General features: G+C 37.7%; 1 pseudogene; it reads right to left on the reverse strand.

Annotated features, from left to right (window-relative positions):
• The window catches only part of LOC113271927, a 170,324-nt pseudogene that overhangs the window by 105,842 nt on the left and 42,237 nt on the right, over positions 1-22,245 (reverse strand).

Below are 22,245 nucleotides of genomic sequence, written 5' to 3' on the forward strand. Positions count from 1 at the left end.
GTCAGGCTCTTGCAGACATTTTACATGTCAATTTCAACATCAATTTCTCCCAGCTTTAAACTGTTAGCCAACCTAACTACATCCTGATCTGTAGCCTAATGTATGGTTGATGGTTATTTTCAGTGATCACTCAAAGAATTATAATGCAAAGCATGTTATATGGAATCAACCAGAAAGGGACAAGAGTAGTTGTAGACATTGGTGAAGAATAACTATAGCTACAACAGTCAAATCTTGGTGCAAGACAAGCTACATAGAGTCGTGGTGGTTAGCTGCAGAGTGGAACTTCACACCATTATCCAATTTCACAAGTCTTTTGGGTATCTATCTTTTGTTTTAGTTCTATCATATTACTTGGTATAGATGGCACAGTCTTGCGGGTTAAATGCTAAACTATGTACGAGTCTATGAGATAGATTGTTGAAGTTTTTGGTGGTTAGGTTTGTCAAAGAGACTCAGGTTTAGCATTGTTCTTAGTATTGAAATTTTCACATTTTAAACTTGGGTGATTTTAAGTGGTTGAATTTGTACATTGAATCTATCTTTCAATATAAATTTTTATGTGGTTTCCTTTTTAATTTAGTTTTGTTGTTACTTCTGATTCCAGTTTAGATTCAGCTGAATCAGCTTAAGAATCAGTTGAATCAAATCCTTTTTTTTATTAAATATAATCGAAATAAACTACTTGTTTCATCAGTACTACAGTGTAACTGCCAGGAGAACTAGTATTTTTAAAGAATTCCATGTTTGTGAGACACGGTCGTTTTGGAAAAAACCACTTTTAAATTAGAGCCGATGAACACAGTCGTTTTTGGCGATATTACCTCATGTCCTGGCAGTGGTTTAGCTTCCATTTTCCACTAGTGATAGTAAAGGTCTAAAGAGCATATGTATATATGTATCTGTACTGGCATGAGCCCCTATTGCTATTACTGTAAGATTGAACTAGGTGTTGATCGATTGAGCACTCCACGGTCTTTTGTTGGGAAACAGGTGGCTAAGGAAAGCTATGGTATTTAACCAAAATTCCCTTACATGACTTGACTCTTAGCAACCCACGAAGAGACGATTAACTTCTTTGTCTACTTAATTTTCTTCTTACCGGATACTCCATCCCAGTTCATAATATTAGCTTATTTGTCGGACTTAGATCCTCTGATCAGTATTACATAAAAATGTTCTCTACCACAATCTCTTTTCCTACTACAATTCCTAAGCTTACTGATGTGTTTTTTTCTCTCGCTCAATCTTGTTATCATATCCCAACCCCCCAAAAACCGTCATAAGAACCCGAACAAGGAAAACAATTGGGAGATACGAATGGGGATTCCATTTTAACAACTTCACCAAGAGGAGTGCTCGTTGATGATGACGAATTGGGATGCTAATGAACCACTCCAGTGACTACAATCCATCACCATGGCTACTTCTGTACCAGTAACGAAGCATAAGAAAAGTGTTACTTTTTCCTGTACCAGAATCATATCTATCTGGATCGTTTCTGGGAGACTTTGGCATCTCTTTTTCTTCTCAGATTTGTACTTTTGTAAACTGTGACAGGAAAATTTATTTTAGGAAACCAGGAATATAACTTTGCTAAGGAGTTTAGGCAATAAGTTAGAGAAATCATCACTTCTTAACTTGTAGAGATGAGGAAATGCATCACAAACTGAGATTAGGATTAGGAATTTGAAATAATGTATACGATCGGAAGTTCATTACACACTTACTGGCTTCTTCTTCCTCCTCGAGATATTGAATGGCGCAAGCTCTACAATTTCGTCCTCCTCATTCATTTCAAACATTGTGCTTCACCACCATTCTCCAACCTATAAAAGTAAGGCAAACAACTTGAAACTATTTTTTTCAGTTGTACAAAACCTAATCAAACGAGAGAAAAAAAAAATCATTTAAATCACTTTGATTCTGACACAGATCATTACAAGTGTGAAACAAAACCATCTATTGATTTTCGTAAATAATATCCGGTATTTAAGTAAATTAGCAGGGTAAACTGTTTAAAAATTGGGAAAAGGTATTTGAGAAATCCTTATTGGGAAAGGTAAGTGTATAATAACTCTTCCTCCCATGGTAAGCAAGGAGGAATCGTCCAAGATGAGACTCTCTGTATAATTTTTCAAGCTGCGCATGAAATGTGATCTTCTTGTAGATTAGACCTCAGCTTTTATGAAGTAGCTTGTGAAATTATATAGAGAGTCGCATCATGGAAGCTCTTGCAACTGTTGGATTGTATCGATCAACAATTCAAGCAGCTGGATCTTTGTCTCAACCTGAGGACTATTGTTGGGAAAAGTAACATTTCCCAAGTCGAGGAGATCGACTAGAGCAGCATATTTGATAGAAGTAACCCATGAAAACTCCATCAAATATGCTGCTCGAGCCGATCTCAACAAAACTGACCAGGACTACTGCTTGAAAGAAGTAACCCATGAGAACTTAAGATTTTTTTTTATCTTGTGAAGAGGAATAAGCAATGAGTCCCATCTCCGAGTTGTATAGCTCTTATAGGCTGTCTACGTTGTAAATTAGGAATCTGAGAGTAGGTAAAGTTTCTATTCCCGCTCATTCAAGTTTTGAAAATAATATGTTTGTAGGTTCAATGAATCATTTTTTATAGCAAGTCCAATTCCGGCAAAACAATAAATTTTTCACAAAATTGGTTAAAAAGACTAAAATCAACAGTTCCTGTGTGAACGGGACACTTAGATTTTGATATTGTTTAAATGGAAAAAAATGTAGAAATAGCAATGATGTAAACAGTTTCATCCTAACCATTTTAAAATACTTTTTTTTTAATTTACATCAGGAGGCATCCAGTTTCATCCTTGCTATTTTTTAAGTTTAAGTCAGGATGAATCCAGTTTCATCTTGCTATTTTTTTGGTGTCCATTTCACCCATAATAATTTTTACTCGTCCATTTGAACTATATTTTAAAAATATTTGGACAAATGACCCATTTTCCGCAAATTTTTCACAAAATAAATTCTTGTTTCCGAATATAGTGGGATACCGCTGAGAGTATCATCAGTTTCGTAGCAACAACAGCCATACTTCTGTTCTGTCAATGCGTCTGCAGAAGTGCAGCCTTAAAGACAAAAACAAGTGATTTTGGGTGATTTTAGGGCTTTAGCAGCTAATAAACTTCACCGTTGTGGACTTTAGTACTAGTATATGCCATGCTAAATAAAGACTGAATTATATGATCAAATCTAATTGAATCTAATCCGGTTTTTATGATTTGATGAAAATCTCTTTTACTGGTTTATTTATTTTTTCGGAAAATGAGTCATATGACCATAACCCATAAAGTATCGGAGTAATGGACTTGTAAAATATAGGTCTCGGTGAAAAAGAAATAGGAAATATTAGCCATATATATCTTTTGCTTTACAATTTATTATTTTTCTTAACCTTTTCTCTCTCTTATTTGATTTCTCTCTTTAATTAAAATTAATTACGAAAAATGTCTTAACTTCCGTAATATAGGTCATATTTTAATAAAATTTATATTTTTGGAAAGGGTTCGAAAATCTCTACAAAAAAAGATCCATTGTTGATATGAAATTCAAAAAAAAATTATATTATTTTAACCCAAGCCAAGTATACATTATGCACCCAGGTGTAACTTACCATTTATTTCATATAAAAATATCATTATACACCCAGGTGCAACTTGGCCAAAATTTATTTCATATAAAAATACCATTATGCACCCAGGTGCAACCTGGCAAAAATTTATTTTTTATAGAAAAATCAATTATGCACCCAGGTGCAACCTGGCCAAAACATTTTTCTATAAGAATAAAAAAAATATCACGATGCACCCAGGTGCAACCTGGCCAAAACATTTTTTCAATAAAAATCAAAAGAATATCATGATGCACCCTGATGCAAAATAGTCTAAAACCTATTTCTTCTATGAATATGCATTATGCACTCAGGTGCATCTTGTGTACTTCGTGGATAAATATAGATTTATCCTAAAAATCACTTGCAATATACTATAGACGACCAAAATCAGTAGCTCATGATCTCGAGCAATAAGTTCAATGTCATTATCATCATATTCAGCATTAAAACATCAACCAAACAAGTATTAAAGAAGAAAAATAAAAAGAACAACATTTCTTAAAAGGATATATACATTATGCACTCGGGTGCAACCAGATCAAAATCTATTTTTTTATGTCAGAATATATATTATGCATCCAGGTACGACCTGCCCAAAATCTGTTTCTATAAAAATATGCATTATGCACTCGGAAGGAACTAGAGTAACCAATAGACGGAAGGAAGACAATGTAAACACAATCACCAGACAAAAATCTCACATTTTTTTCTCTTTTTCGTCTTCTTCAATTTGATGACTTCCAATCCTTCTTATTAGTGACAAGCACGGATACATTCCAGAACTTTCCAGAAGTATCTTTGTTATCTTCTGTAATTGATTTGGTTTATTTTCTTACTAGAATTAGTTACTTGATTTATGCTAGGATTAGTCAAATATCAATCACCATTTAATGCAATATATTATACAATTGTATGTCTTCATAATCAATATATAAAGATGTCTTGTATCCTTGAAGGATCAAGAAAAGCTAAACCAAATTCTGTTATGGTATACTAGAGCAAAAAAAAAAAAACGATCCAATGGCCTCTTCCGCTGAAAACATCTCCAATCTCCCATCTATGAAAAATGTCACAAGCCTAGTGTCCATTAAGCTTGATAAATCCAACCACCTATTGTGGAAAAGCCAGATGCTTCCCCTTCTTCATAGTCAAGACCTATATCAAATTGTTGATCCAAAAATTCCCCTTCCAATATCCACCCTCACAGATCCTACAACCAATAAAGAAACAGAAAACCCAATTTACACTCAATGGCACAAAACTGATCAGCTCCTCTTGTCATGGATTAATGCTACCTTGACAGAACCAATCCTTGCTCAAGTTGTTGATAAGACAACTGCTAGAGATGTATGGAATTTTCTTGAATCAATCTTTGCTTCCAACAATACTGCTCGTACTTTGCAGTTGCGTATCCAATTACATCATATGCAAAAAGGGAACTCCACCATTACTGATTATCTCTCTAAAATCAAAAATATTTCTGACTCGCTTGCCGCAGCCGCTCAACCAGTTTCTGATGTTGATCTAGTCCTCAATGCCTTAAGAGGTCTTGGTCCAGAGTATGATGGTTTTACTATTGCAGTCACGGCTCGTCCTCCACTTCCCACCTTCACTGAGTTATATGTTCTTCTCCTGCAACAAGAAATCCGAGTTGAACACGATAATCTTCATCGCCTTCCTCCAGAAAACAATGTTGCTTCCTTTGTTGCTCGACAATTTAACCCATACCGCAACAACAACAACAACTCCAACCAACGTGGTGGTCGCTCATATCAACACCCAGCTAATGGTCGTGGTCGAGGTAATGGCTCTAGTGGTCGCGGTCGCTCATTCAACCAGCATCCATCATCCTCCTCTCGTTCTATCCTTGGTGCTCCGCCTACGGATAAACCAGTTCGAGTCTCCTGTCAAGTATGCAACAAACCTGGACATACTGCACTCCAGTGTCATAATCGATTCAATCAAGCTTATCAACCTAATGACTTGCCTCAGTCCTTCGCTGCTATGCAACTCGCTTCCACTCCGTATGATCAACATTGGTACCCCGACACAGGTGCTACAAACCATATGACTGCAGAATTCTCTGAGATGGATAATCGAATTGATTATAATGGTAATGATAAAATCATTGTAGGTAATGGACATGAATTACCTATTACGGGTGTTGGAGATATCCATTTGCGCACTTCCAGATCTCCCATTTGCTTAACTAACGTTTTTCATGTTCCAAACATTACCAAAAATCTTATTTATGTTGCTCAACTCACTAGAGACCTCGACTGTGTATTTGTTTTTGACAAATTTGGTTTCCTGATACAGGACAGGCAAACGGGGAGGCTGCTGCTTCAAGGGCCGAGTAAGGGTGGACTCTATCCGATCCAGCCACTTCCAAATCAAACACCAAGCCAAGACATGTAGCTCATCTTTCTGCTCGTATTAATATAGATCTTTGGCATATGCGCCTAGGTCATCCTAATCCTAAAATATTTAGAATGATTAATAAAAATAATTGGCTTCAATTAAATCCTAAATTATCGACTACTGTTTTCTGCTCAAGTTGTGTCCATGCAAAACTTCACAAGTCTCCTTTTCCTCCTTCTTTTCATCGTGCAACTCATATATTAGATCGTATTCATGCTGATCTATGGGGTCCAGCTCCAGTAACGTCTAATAATGGTTTTCGCTATTTTCTCATTCTAGTGGATGATTTTACTCGATTCTCTTGGATTTATTTCCTACACAGTAAAGATCAAACCTTCAAATGTTTTCAAAATTTCCAAAAACTAGTTCAAAATAGGTTTTCTACAACTATAAAAATCCTGCAGAGTGATGGTGGTGGTGAATTTGTATCCAACCAACTGTTAAATTTCTTTGCGGCCAATGGTATATCTCCTCAAAGATCTTGTCCACATACACCGCAACAAAATGGTATGGCTGAACGAAAAATTCGTCATATCGTTGAGACTGGTCTTGCTCTCTTGCACCATAGCGGATTACCCCCTACATTTTGGGCCGAATCCTTTGCAACTGCTATTTATCTCATCAATATAATGCCCTCTACCATCCTTCAAAACTTGTCTCCCTATCAAAAGGCATATAACAAGGTACCTGATTATAAATTCTTCAGGGTCTTTGGTTGTCAATGTTACCCATTACTTGTCCCATACAATAAACACAAACTACAATACAAGACTAGACCCTGCATATTCATTGGCTACAGCGACATACACAAAGGATACAAGTGTTTAGATCCAGAAACACAACGTGTATATATATCGCGTAATGTGGCCTTTAATGAACATCATTTTCCTTTTCTTACTGTTCAGCAAAAAGATGCTCTAAAAAGTCCAAATTCTTCTCCTATACTAAGCTTCACACGTCCCCACCAGTCCCTCTCTTTTAGCAATCCAACATTCAGTCAGACAACTCAACCTTTATCTCCTTCACTTACATCAAATTCTTTCAATTCCACATCTTTATCCCCATATGTGACTGCTCCTTCTAGTCGTCTTACTACTAATGATACATATACATCTTTAAATCCTAATGTGGTTGTATCGAATGAGTCTCCCTCACAAATCTCTACGAATGTGGTAGTTTCACCACCGCCTTTCATGCCCACTCATTCCATGGTGACACGTACTCGAGACGGAACTCGGAAACCAAAGGTTTTACCTTCTCTTCTTGCGACAAAACATCATGTTGTTGAGTGTTATGTGAGTCTTGCTTGTGATCAACTCACGGAGCCAACTTGCTATTCTGTAGCTTCTAAAGATCCTAAGTGGAATGACTCTATGCACGAGGAATATACTGCTCTTATGCAAAACGGAACTTGGACTCTCGTACCGTGGCATCCGGGTATGAACTTGGTAGGGTGTAAATGGGTATATAAAATTAAACGCAAGCCTGACGGAACCGTTCACAGATTCAAATCTTGACTTGTGGCAAAAGGGTACAACCAACAATATGGGATTGATTACGACGAGACTTTTAGTCCTGTGGTTAAACCGGTTACGGTACGTCTCGTTCTTAGTCTTGTAGTTACTTCCTCTTGGTCTATTCGCCAATTAGATGTTAAAAATGCATTCTTACATGGTAGATTATATGATGTTGTCTATATGGTACAACCACCGGGGTTCATCACGCCATGTCTGTCAACTTCATAAAGCCTTGTATGGACTAAAACAGGCGCCTCGTGCTTGGTTTCATCGTTTTACAAGTTATTTGCAAGAACTTGGTTTTGTTCAATCTAAATCTGATACTTCAATGTTTATTCATCAAAGCTCTCTTGATATTATAGTATTATTACTCTATGTCGATGACATAATTGTTACTGGTTCTGACAAAGAAGGTATTCAATCACTTCTTAAGAGTCTGAGTTGTGAATTTGCAATGAAAGACTTGGGTGAGTTACATTATTTTTTAGGCATGGAGGTTAATAGAAATGAATCGGGTCTTCATCTCACTCAGACAAAGTATACACTAGATCTTCTTCAAAAGTCTGATTTACTTCAGTCCAAGCCTATCAACACTCCGGTTTCTCATGGAAAGAAAATGTCAGCTTCGGGTGGTAAGTTATTTGGTGATGTAACTAAGTATAGAAGCCTCGTTGGGGCTTTGCAGTATCTTAGTATGACCAGGCCTGATATTACCTATGATGTGAATCAAGTTAGTCGTTTCATGCACTCACCAACTGAAGATCATTTCATGGCTGTCAAACGCATATTACGTTATCTTAAAGGTACGCTCGGTAAAGGTTTATTTCTTCCGAGTACTGCAGCACCAACATTATTGGCATACTCCGACGCTGATTGGGGTGGTACACCGGATGACTCTACTTCTACATCTGGTAGTTGTGTCTTTCTGGGGACAAACCTAATTTCATGGTCCAGTAAGAAGCAACCTACAGTATCAAAATCATCTACCAAATCCGAGTATAGAGCTATGTCTATTGCAACTTCTGAAGTCGCGTGGATACAATACTTGCTTACTGATCTGGGAGTATATTTGAAACACTCTCCAATCCTCCTTTGCGATAATATAAGTGCCACATACATGGCAGTCAATCCGATTTAGCATTCCAGGAGTAAACATATTCACATCGACTATCATTTTGTACGGGAGCGACTTGCAAGGGGCTCACTTCAAATCCGATATATCCCAACTAGAGTACAAGTTGCCGACATCTTCACCAAGGGGTTGTTATATAACCGATTTCGTTTACTTCGATCCAAGATTTCACTTAAGGATACTCTGCGCTCATCTTGAGGGGGGATGACAAGCACGGATACATTCCAGAACTTTCCAGAAGTATCTTTGTTATCTTCTGTAATTGATTTGGTTTATTTTCTTACTAGAATTAGTTACTTGATTTATGCTAGGATTAGTCAAATATCAATCACCATTTAATGCAATATATTATACAATTGTATGTCTTCATAATCAATATATAAAGATGTCTTGTATCCTTGAAGGATCAAGAAAAGCTTAAACCAAATTCTGTTAATTAGACTATCGACCACCACGGTGAACATTGGCAGTAGCAATTTAATAAGGAAATCTCTTTTTGTATATATAAGAAAAATTGGTTGTAGCAAAACAATGGCTTTGGCTTCAAGTCAAAAGTTCTATCAGTGTACTCGATTTTTCATCAATTAGTTAGGTCCACTTAACGAAGGCAATATCACTAAATTGACACCGCCATCAAATTTGGTTCTGTTTCAGACGATTTTGATTTTGATTTTTTTTTTTGGTTCTAAACATCCAACAACTGGGATCGAATTTGCTGCTTAGGAAAAGAACTATCACACCATCAGTTGGTGAAGTTGCGTTAGTGACGGAGCTGGATGATTACATGTGTGGTTGTGTGTCGACGGTGGTTACCGTGAACGTCGTGGTAACGAAGAAGAAGACGAGGAAAAAACTCTGGAATTTTTATAGCAGTTCCGTAGAGAAAAAGGGCAGTGTAGTCAGTTAAACTTATTAGAAAACAAATTCTTGGGTCAAATAATCATTTTTGGATATTTAAACAGTATATTTAGACTTTCGAATATTAGAACATTAGTCATATTTTGATTTCTTTTTGACCCAGGAATTCGAATCCAAGACCTATTCAACCAAAAAAAAATTTATTTTTTAATTGATTTTCCAAAATTAAGATGGCCAAACAAGGATATATTATTATTCATTGATATTGATAGATTAGGTTAAGGATTTGAATGTTGATATTGATCAGATGATAGAAGATTCTAGGAAAATAGCGAAGTTAGCTCGCAAAAATACCCTGAACCACCTGGTCTCTCTTCAACAACTTCTGCGACGAGTAAGGCATTCCTCATCCTACTTTTCCTCTATAAGTCTTTTCTGACGACGAGCAACCAGTCAACCGCGGAATTATCTCAGGTGGAGAAGAAAGGCTTATTGAAGGTGACGAGAAGCAAAAAACCAGTGATACGAAGGTCGAGGAGGAAGAGTCCCAGGATGACTTTGCTTCCACGAGTTCTCTGGGACAACCTTCAAATCTTGATGCAGATACTGGTGGTGTTCTTGGCGGGGCTGGTGGTGAAATCCCTGGGGCACCAACCACTGATGGCGTTCCTCTTCAGCAACAATCTTAGTTTCCCTTCTCCCATGTTTTCAACTTTAGTTATTATAACAATTTCTTTATCTGGGCGCTCCCAAGCTTGGGGGGCAAAACACCTTGACTCCTTTCATATATTCTTAATGCTTTTGTTGACTATATCGATATTATGATTTTTCATTTCGCCAAGTATATACTCGCCGAGGAAATACTCAAAAGAAATAACAAAATTTAAAGTATATACTTTCCTCTTATTTTTTTGTGTATTTCTAAGGTATGAAATGAAAGGTTGGCATCTCTCTATGTTGACTTCGCGCACAAGCTTTAACCTTGTTACTTGCCTCATTGCGTATTGTTTCTTTAATTTTTCGCCTATGCTTCTCATGTTGTCCTTACTTTCGATGCTTAACCCTTTTGTATTGTCCTTTGCCTGCCTTTGTCTTTTTACTCATTTCATGATAATTTTGCTTTATATATCGTTCTAGTGTTACTCATTCATGTGTTTCTTTCCAAGGTCTTATTGTGCCTCCTAATTAAGGCCTCATCCTTTTTGAAGGATCTTAATTCGACGAAGTGTCAGGCGCTTATTATCCTTTTTGAACGATCATACTAAATCTTCTTCTGATAGCCTTCCCTTTAGTTCTTCGCAAATCGTATCCCACCTTGCCACAATACTTCGTAAGCTTTCGTTTTCCCTTTGTTTCAACGAAAATAGTGTTGTTATTTCTGGTTTACATGGCTCACTTCTCGCACATTTGTTCATCATTTCTGGTTCTTCCCGTGTTCCATATTTTCTCCCTGTCACTGGGTCATTGCTCGATGCGCCTTTTCTCCTTGTCACCATTAATTGCGTCATATAATATTCCTTTTCCCTGAACTCCCTCCTGCTGCTTTCTATGGCTCTTTTCAAATATTCTCGTTCATTTTTTTCCCCTCGCCCCTTTTTATCTCGCCAATACTCATGACGTCCTTCAGGTGCCAATTTATTTCCTGAAGCATTTTCTCCCCTTTGGATGGTATGTTCCGTTTGTTTTCTTTTTAGGTGACTGTTCTTAATCCAGAGCTTCTCGTTTTTCCTTTCTAGCTTTATTTATTCTTTTACCAAGTCTTCCTTCCTTCGTCTTTCTTGGTAGAGCTTCTCCTTGAACTGCTCCATCTCCTTGTCTTTGTCGCATGCCTCATTTTCCTTACCAAAATGACCGGACAATTCCACACTTTTCCCAATCTCTTGTATTGATACCTTCTTGCGCTTGGAGTTGTTTGCCTTTGCTCCGCCTTGCGGGGTTCGTTTTTCCTTGGCGATGGGGATTTGTTTCTCGCTTCTCACTACTTCGCTTCCTTGACCTATTTTTCCCTTCTTCGTTTTTCCACTTTTATTTATCTCCACTTGGGTTTCCTTCTCCGGAGCTTTCTTGCTATCCCTCTCATTGACAATCGTCATCTTATCTGTCTCCTCCATGCTTTTATACGTTGTAATCTGCTCCTCGCTTATCCCAATGGTGAACACCATTAGTTTCTCCGCTCTTTTTGCTTCGCATACTTTCCTTTTTTGTTCTATCTTCCTTCTCAGTTTCTCATCATAGTTGTGCACATCCTTTTCGATACAATCTCGCGCATCCTTTAGATCTCCCTTGATCTCTCCTATTGCGCTTGGCATGGGAAAACGTATGGTCTGATGATATGTAGATGCAACCCCTTTTATCCCATGTATCCACGGCCGACCTATGAGAGAGTTATAAGGTGAGTCTATATCTATCACACAAACAGTAACTTTTGTTTCCAACTTGCCCGCGAAAATCTTTACGACTAATTCTCCCTTCGGCCTTGACTCAACCCCGTTGAACCCATATATATTATATGTCGATGGTACAAGGTATGAATCTTTGTACCCCGTGGTTCTAAATGCATGAGAAAAGACTATGTAAACCGAGCTCCCCGTATCCACCAGGATTCTGTCTATTGCCCAAATTTTCTCTTTCTTGACTTCGTCATCCTCCCACTTTGAGTATTCCCCAAAATTTAAGGTTATGACCAATGGCTCTGTGTGTGAAGTTCCTCCCTCTAGTGCGTCCTTTGCTGAGAATGTCGTCTCCCTCTTTTGTCATTCTTTTAATGTCTCCTTCTTCGCCACACTGAATATCCCATTCCTTCTGTAGTCCCTCTTATGCACTCTTTTGAGTATATTATCATGGAAATTTTGAATGTTCTTGGCTGAATGTATTATCGAATTACAATTCAGTTTGTGGGTTCCCCGATCTATTTCGATTTTGTACATGATTGTCCCGAGATGGGGGTGGGGGCGGTTGTGCATATCCCTCCAGAAAATGAACGAGCTTCCCATGTTCCACTATACGAAGTATAATCCTTCGGATGTTTCGGAAGTCATTCGTATGATGTCCATGAAACCGATGATATCTGCAAAATTCATGACTCCTAGTACTCGATGGTGGTTCTCTTCCCAGATTTGGTGGGGGAGGAATCTCTTCTGTCAGTACTATCGCTTCCCATACCTTCTCCACTGTTGTATTGAGTCTTGGAAGCTTTACATCTTCAAAGGCCGGTGCATTTGGTCTTTGCTCTCGAAACCTAGGTCCTTGATTGCTTCTGTGCTGATATCCTGAGCTATGGCTTCGGGGCTCATAATTCCTTCGTCTTGACTCCTCGATCGATCCACTCCTGATCTCCGCTTGACATAGCTACAAGTTTCGCCGGAACTGGAGTTGAAGGTTCCCCTTTCTCATATTTCGGATCATCCTCCACGACATGTATTGTTCTTGGTAATAGCCTTGAATTTCCTTCCTTTGCTGGAATTGGTGTTACTTCGCTGACCTGCCTCTGCTGCTCTTCCAACGCTACGTATTCCTCTTGGTTCTCCCTTATTCATTCATTGTCATGGAGTTCCGGATTATGAATATTTGGGTGTACAACAGGTCGGTCGGGAATAAGGCGTTCACGAAGGATAGGATAAAAAATTTCTCATCAACTCGTCCCGCGAGTTCGCTACACACTGTCCTCCATCTAGTTACTAGTCCTCGCAAACTTTCCGTTGGTCTTCGCCTTAGGTTGAACAAGATCTCGATTAATGGCCTCAGCAGGTTGTTACTTATGTACGTTGTTAGGAATATTCTATGCAGGTCTTAAATGACGGAATCGACCTTTCTGGTAGCCCTCGAACCATGCCAACGCTTCGCCGGTCAAACTCGCCAGGAAATATTTACAGAGTACTGCTTCGTTTCGTCCCTACTGCATCAATGATAAAGTATATTTTTTCAAGTGATGCGCAGCACTTTCCGATCCGCTGAATATGCTTGAAAATGTCGGTAGCACGCAATTATCAGGAATGTCTGCATACATTATCTCATAGGTGAATGGATATTTATCGTCCTCCTATATCGCCTCTGCCAGTTGCACCCTGCCACCTCTTCGCGAATTGTTTATCAACTTCCTCATATCTCGTATCTCATTCAAGACCTCTTGGTTCAGGTTGCCTCCATTTCCTTCGTGATGGTCGCCTCTCATCACGCTAAGCGTTCCTTCCCCACGCCTGATTGCTTCCTCGTGTCTTTGTTTTACATCATGTTTCATTTCCTCTTCTCGCCTCCTCTCTTTTTCGTTCCTTCTTTCTTCCTCATACCTTCGTCTTTGATCTTCCCATCTCGTTTCCTCCAACGTCCTTCTCAGATTTCTTTCTTCACTGCTTTATTTTCGTTGTCACCTTCATCGCTCTTCTCCGTCATCCTCTCGGGCGTACTTCCTTTGTCGTGACTCTTCTTCTCCTGATGATATCATGTTTCCTTCCGAGTCCATGGCGTCTGCCACTGCTTCCTCGTTAAGTTTCCGATTTTGTAGTGCCAACATAGCGTTTTACCTCATCAGTCGAGCATGATGCTCCGCTAGATCCCTGTCTCTTTACCGTTCAAGGCGAAGTGTCTCCGTTAGCTGCTCCAACGTCATGTTTTCTTCATCAATGTTTTCTTCCAACTCTTCATGGGTCATTTCTTCCTCTGCAGCGCTGTCCATGTCAGAAGTGTGTATCGAGCCTTCCCTAAAGTCATCTTCACCGGTCTGATTATTCCGTCGTTGGTTCACGCCTTGTCTTTCCACTGCAATCGATGTTTCTCCCCTTTCCATTCTTCCTCTTCTCTTCACTTCAAAACGTTTTCTTCTTCTTTTCGCTATCAACTGCCTCGCTCGATCTGGTGTTCTGGACATCAACTGATCCTTGGCTCGGTATCTCCAAATCTACTTCCGCCTGCGATGCAACACCCAATGATTACTCCATCTCCTAGATTTCTAATCTTAATTTCGGATGAATCATTTAAGATCTACAAAAACCCTAATTTTAAAACAACTCGCTAAAATCTCTAACTTCTACGATTTCGAATAATTTCAGTAGCACACCCAAGTAAGAAAAGAAACAGATCTAAGACATGATAAAGGTTTTGGATAAGAAATTCTTTATTGATTAACCACGCCAAGTAGTGAAAAATACAAGTTCTTGAATACAAGAAAATCCTAATTTCTCACTCTAAGCAAAGCTCTCCCCTCTCCCAAGAATCCGACCCCTCTATACATTTCCCAAGGACCCCTATTTATAGATAAATCGGCCCTAATGGCGTACATCTTATTTTATTTCATCTGGATCTCGTGGAGATACTTTATAATTCGCCCAGATCATTTTCCATAAAGTTTTCCCCTTTCTTTCGCTGAAAACTTTGGGTGTTTTTCGGGACAGCTGTCTTTTTTCTTGCTCCATAATCTACTGACTTCGCCAATTATCTTCTCAGGCAAGTAACCTTATTTCGCCAACCTTTATTTCATGGCTGGTGTCTTGTTGGGTACTCCAATTTGATTCGTTTGTGTTTTAGATTCCTTATGCGAGATACTTCGTTTTAGGATGCTTCCTCTTCGTGCTTCGTGTTACTAGTTGGTGGCGAGGTAATTCTGACGTTTGATTTGACAAGTCACTAACTAGGATCTTTGAGTGAGATTCTTCAGTCCTATTTCATGCCTTCCTGTGCGGCCACGAGGCGAGCATATTTTGTGTACCTACAGGACAAGTTGGAAGTGATTATTTTCAAAAACCCATGGTTCTTGCTTAAACAAATACATCCCTTCGTTAGTGTTTTAGATGCAGAATTAAGCTCGAGTAGACGAAACTGGTTGGAGATGTAAATAACCTGCAAACTTGAATCTTTCACTCATGGCTGCTCGTACTCCTTCCCATGAATGAATATGACTCTTAGCTTCAATAACAACCATTCTATTCCAATTTATATAATTTACGGCTTTGTTTTCATGAAATATAGATGCAGATATCATCTCAGTAATGCAGGTGGGACAGATCTTGCAGGAGCTAAGACGGCCTGTAGGATGAAATGTACAATGCTTGATAATATTATAGTCGACAAGGTTTTTTCCATCTTCCAACTGTTTACCAGCATAAATCAAACGTTGATTTTCTAGCAGTATTCCTTCATGGTCTTGAACCTTAGACTTAAGGCTCTCAACAATGTCTGCACTCTCTACATCGAAGGTTTTGGTCTTGCCAGTCAGGGTTTTTACAAAGATCAGCATCTGTATATGGAATCGAATGGAGCAAATTGTACCCCATCAGCACCATACAATCAAAGGATAAACTTGTTCATAAACATTACTATTCATTAACAGTAGTTATATGCTAGGATAATTACCTCGTAATCGCTAGTACACTCCCACATTTTTGTGTTGTACTTTTACCATGACCGATATTTAAGTTTCCTACTGCGTATGAAATTGTAGATTCAGAAAATATCGCATTGCCATAATTGGGCGATTCAAGAAGACTAGTCAAACGCAAAGATAGGATCGCTTCAAAGCGCGATGTCAAAACCATAATGAGCCAGTATAAAGTTAAGGATGACGTCATAGTAAAGCTAAGCGAAGAAAAGGTGTACTTCCCCATATCAGCGCGAAGACAATTGCATGAAGATTAAAAGAACTAATGAGTGAAAAGTAGGGTTTTACTAGTTGTTTTCCACTATGTAATTTTAATTGTACTCCACTATGTAAAGTCTTATATAAAGACCAAGAGGGCGTTGTAAAGAAGGTTAAGATCTTTTCTAGTCCAAGAATTGTCTAGAAGAGAAGGTTGAGTGAGTTCTAAAACTAGGATTTTCACATAACCTCCATTGGAACAACATCATCTTCTTGGTAATAATAATAGATATACCTGTGTTCTTATCTTCCATGTATTGATTCTTTACATAATATCATAAGGGTGTAGTTGCCGGTTTTACGGTAGCTACATTTTGTAAATAGAAAACATCTTGGGGGAGTAAGAGGATTTATCCTCACCCGTTAAGTTGTTGAGAAAATGGTTTAAGTTTGTTACCATCCCGTTTTCACAACAACAGTGTTGATTAACCATTTATTTTCAAGTTTTATCATATTTCAAGGTCTCTATCATCTTTGAATTTTAGATATGTACTTTCGGTGAAGTTTAGTAGTATTTTCAAGTTTTCTTAAATGTTGATAACGCAAATACCCCGAGATATCTACTGATTTTGAAATTATATGAAATAGTATCAAGTTTTAAGAGCTCTTGAATCACTGTTTTTGATGAGATTTGTTTTGCTTTGATAACTCATATATTTTTGTGTTAAAAGGCGGTACCAATAACTTGATCGTAAAGAAGTGGCGAAAATAGCATCAGGACATCAAAATATGGCAGTGAAGCAAAGAAGCTTGCGGATGGAGAAAAGGATATGACGGTTGAACTACAAAAACATAAGCAAAGGAGAGGAATGTCAAAGGCGAGATCAACACAAGAAACGTGATGATGATGAGGAACATCAAAGATGAAACCACTAGAAGGAAAATGTTGAAGAAGGAAAAAAAAATATACATGAAGAGATGAAAACAGAATTACTCGCACCATTTGAAAAACAGGAAAACCATGTCATGACGCGACAAAAAAAAATGGAAAGAGACGCTAAATATTTACATTGCAACTCAATCATACACTCAACAATAAGTATCACAGAATTTCATGAGAGCATGCTAAACAGGATTCATAAACACGATTACAATAACAAAGAAATGCACATTGTAGAGAAAAGTTTGCATATCGAGGAGTGGAAAAAACAAATTATTACATTCACTGCAGAATAATCTCCTGGTGGAGGGAAATCACATACAAAACCTTTAGTCGTTACCTTAACCATTGGAGCACATTCAGAGAAGGCGAAAAATAACACCTCAAAGTCGACAAACTGAGCGGTAAATAAAATTTAGTTGATACAGGAAGTTCCGTGGACATACTCTTCTACCACCCGTTCAAGAGTATGGGATATATTATTTAGACCCCATCCCATCACCTTATCACATTCATGGTTCCGATGGAGTCGCATCAAAATTGAAGGGAGAAATTACCGTATCCACAAGATCTTCAGAGAAAATATCCTCATTGAGAACATCACGGATATGATATTTCATGAGAACAAGGTCAGCAGAAAGCTTTTTCAACTCAGTTCGTAACATGTCCAGAACTTTTAGCGTTTCAACAAGTTCCAGCTTTGCTTCCTCAAAATGTTTAAGAAATCATAAACAACATTAGCAGAAATCATCTATTCAGGATCAACATTTTGATGATCATATGTGATTCTATATCCCTCACTTGCTTTTTATGGCTTAGTTTTATTACCATCAAAGAAAACTCAAGAGATAAGATTGAGACATCACTGACTTACTAGAAAATTCTAGCTGGCATGCCAGAATTCTCTGGATGTGGATTAGAAGTGGCAACGAATCACCTATTAGCTCACTCCTTGTTTTTCAGGGCTAATGGGCCACAAAAGTATAACATTCTCCCACTTGAAAATTCAATTAACAATGGTTATGCTCCTCAACAAAATGATGTTTTCGGGAGAAAGAACAAAACCTTGATGGAGATGGAAATATCCATGCTTCATGAGAAGGGTATGCCTAAAGATTTTTGGGACGAAGCGACGAATCCGTTTACACCACCGTCTATTGATGAATAGGTGTCTAACAAAAACCGTATTGGATAAGTGGGAGAAAACCATCGGTAAGGCATCTCAAAGTTTCTGGTAGAACAACCCAGACCGTATTGAAGAGGTTCTTAAGATGCGGTATAGAAGAGTGACAATATTCAGAAGCAAAGTACAAGAATTCAGAAGTGGTAGAATGACTAAATGAATACAAGTTGTGGATAAGTGTTTTATCCTCCAATTCCAAAGGTGAAGAGAACAAAACTTTATAAATCAAGTGAGAAATGTGTATTTATTGGTTATAGCCTCCAGTCAAAAGGTTATAGGTTGTTTAGTTTCTAGAACAACACAATGATCACAAACCTTGATGTATAGTTTGATGGAGGTGTTTCATGGAATTAGGAAGAAGGTATAAAATTTGAAAATGAGGTGGTAACAAAATACGTCACCAACTTTTTCTTAGGAAACCTGTATCGACTAAACTCAAATAAAATTTTGAGAGTTACAACTGATTCATTCTCAATTATCAATTATATGAAGAGTTTATATCTCCTTCTCTCACAATCAATATGTAAACTGACACAAGTCTGTGAACCTGATTATACCGTGAGAGTACTTGGACGATTCCAAAGATCAATATCCAAGATCAATCAAGTCGTATCCACTTTGATTGATTTACGCGCAACCTGATATTTCAAGTATAATGATAAGCAATATAATGCGAAAAAATAAATAACAAAGACACCAGATGTTTTTGTTAACGAGGAAACTGCAAATGCATTAAAAACCATGGTATGTAGGCCATATTTGAGCACCAAAATGTATTACGCCGCTACAGATTCTATCCTACTAAAAACTAACTTCAGACTCGAATATAGTTGAGACCGAATTAAAACGTCACAGTAATTTAGTTACAGTGGCGCTCCTTACGCCTCTTGAATCTCGCAAGACTCTGCGTAATTGATTACCTTAGCTGACGTCCTTTCCTAACTAAGAGTTACTTCAACTCAATTGAAGACTTTGACCCAATCTGCCAGCCACAGATAATCCTAAATGTGATTTCATTTTTGATCAAAGATAAGGGTGATATAGAAAATCGTTTTCAATAGACAAAGTCTAGCAAATATCAAAATCCGGTACTTACGACTCTAAAGAGAATCCTAGATTATTATTCACCTCACAAGTAATTCTTACTCCGATTTCAACAAAGAAGCGTTACAAGGAATATACCCATAGAATTACGAAGTTTGGGACGAAGAAACTTTGGCGATTTTTATGTATCTTTCTTGTTGGATATAAAGGCTCAACAATCAATAGAAAAATCAAGATACAAGAACTATTAAGATAAATATAGTTGGACCTTGCTTCACAAATCCCTAAGCTAAGTCTTTTAGTCGCTAAATCCTAGAAGGGTTTAAAGGAAAGGACGACTTTAGTTTACAACTAGGACACACAAGAATATTGTCGGGGATTCAAAGATCCCAGCTGCTTGAGATTTCCTTATATAGACTGTCAAGATCAAGGTTTCTTTAGATTTAAGCTACAGTAGCTTTGGAACCAGGCAATCAATATTCACCGTTAGATGAGAACTTCACTTGAGATTAACATAACAGAATCTACACTCTGGTTATGATGAACCGCAACCGAACCGTGTACAAATACTTATTCATGAAAGGTTAGCCGAAACTGGCCAGACGAACTATAACAATGTCTAATAGAAATAATTATTAATCTTGAGTCACAACCATAGGTTATAATGTAATCAAATATGTCTAATAGAAATAATTCTAATGCATCTAAAAATATTCGATAGGTTTCACGAGATAATATATCTTTTCCGGTTTGCATATTAGGTATGTGTAGCATCCTGGTTAACGATTCAACTTTTTAAGGGGTGTATATCGGGTATGCGTACCAAAAGTCGTTGCCGAACTATAACTACGCCGGTATGTGCACTGGTACATGTACTGTGCGTCCGGACTTATAATTGTTGCGCCAGTATGTAAGATGGTATGAATACTATCCTGTATTCAGATTTACAATAGTTTTATATCTCTTTAATAATCAATTTGAAACATTCCTGAATAACGTTAATGAAGCATATCATTGTTCCAGGCTATTTTCAAATGATAATCTTGAATCACAATTTAGGTCATAAACAATAAATTGTTCTTAACGAAATTCATCAAGTGTGGACAAATGTTCTTAAGCTTAGTCATACATATTTCGAAAATAACTATAAAGATAAATTTGACTCGAAATTTCTGTTGTGCATGTAATAGTCCAATTAGTCATGCGACATAGTCTCATAGATAGAAGGTGAAAACTTGAGTAATAGGTGGTTTAGTCTTCACTTACCTCTTGTTGAAGAAGTTCTCCAAAAGCTTCGGTTGATCTTCACCTTCAAACGGTAGAACGTTGTGATGTATGGTACTGAATTACACACTTTTATCCTAATGCGAGACTTGAATAAATGTAGACTAGATTGATTGATCAACTAAATTTGACAACATACTGGAGATAGTAACACTTGTGAGTTCGACCGAGCAATGCTATTACAATCTTTGTCAAAACTATCAATACATATGGATTAAAAAACAAAGCTTCAAAATCTGGAATCCATCATGCTTGATTTGCTTGGTTCTCCAACTCCTTGAATTTTTCGTTACTTCAAGTTGCCAATGATTCTGAACGTGTTCAACTCAGCATCGTTGTTGTTGAATATCCGTAGAGATAAAAACTTTGAAAACAAATATTTTAATCTCCGTTACACAGAAACATAATATTATTATGTTCTCCAAACTTCAAGTGTATCACAACTTCGAAGTAATACTACGGTGATATGTTTCTCCCCCTTGGTAAATACTTACATCTTTTGCATACAGGGTGAAACTCATAGATATTGATTCTATATCCCTCACTTTCTTTTTATAACTTAGTTTTATTAACATCAAAGAAAAATCAAGAGGTAAGATTGAGACATTACCGACTTATTAGAAAATTCTAGCCGGCATGCCAAATTTCTCTGGAGGTGATTAGCGCTGGCAACGAATCACCTATTAGTTCACTCCTTGTTTTTCAGGGCTAATGGGCCACAAAATTCTAACATTCTCCCACCGGGTTTTATCACAGTTGCGTATATCACAGTTTGTGATAAAGGGAGAAAGAGAAAAGGGAGGCAGTGAAGATTTTTGTGCGCCATCATTCGGGACTTCAGTTTTGGTTTGGTAAGATCTCTATCTACCGTCTACTGCTGAATAGGTGTCTAACAAAAACCGTATGGGATAAGTGGGAGAAAACCATCGGTAAGTCATCTCAAAAATTTTGGTAGAGCAACCCAGACCGTATTGAATAGGTTCCTAAGACGCGGGATAGAAGAGTGACAATATTCAGAAGCAAAGTAAAAGGATTCAGAAGTGGTAGGATGACTAAACTGATGCTCAAATCTTTTGGAAAAAACAACACCAGCCAATTGTTGTGGTGATCCCTTACACTCAAAATTCAGAAAAACCATTAGAAAAAACTATCACCTTGAAAGAGTGAAAGCCACTTATTGTATCCTACTCTTGCTCGCACCTATGACCTGACGAATGTTTAGATATCCTACAGCCTGTTTTGGTTTTGAGGCCAAATATCATTTTTTATAGCTGCTATCCTAGCAAAGTATTTTTCACTTTTGCTTTTCATCACCAAGTTAGTGTCCACAACCCCTTGGAAAAAAGAAAAAAAAACAAACTGCACCAAGCAAAAAACCTAGAAAAAAGTAAAAACACGAGCCAAAAAAAACAACTTTTTGCGGTTCTAAATGCCTTGAAGTACGATTATCGGACTTCACACGTTTCTTAGCTAAAATTTGTATTCTTCCGGTTGTACGTTCCATACTTTCTGATTGATCAGCTGCTACTGACACAGAAGCAGTGAACGGCACATGATTGTGATTAACTTGAATTGTAAAAGCATCACTGGGTAGAGGTCCTTTGACCCTTAATTTAATGGCAGATAAGTTTAGCAGGAATTTTGTG

The sequence above is a fragment of the Papaver somniferum genome, chromosome 4, assembly GCF_003573695.1.
Source record: "Papaver somniferum cultivar HN1 chromosome 4, ASM357369v1, whole genome shotgun sequence".
Lineage (NCBI taxonomy): Eukaryota > Viridiplantae > Streptophyta > Magnoliopsida > Ranunculales > Papaveraceae > Papaver > Papaver somniferum.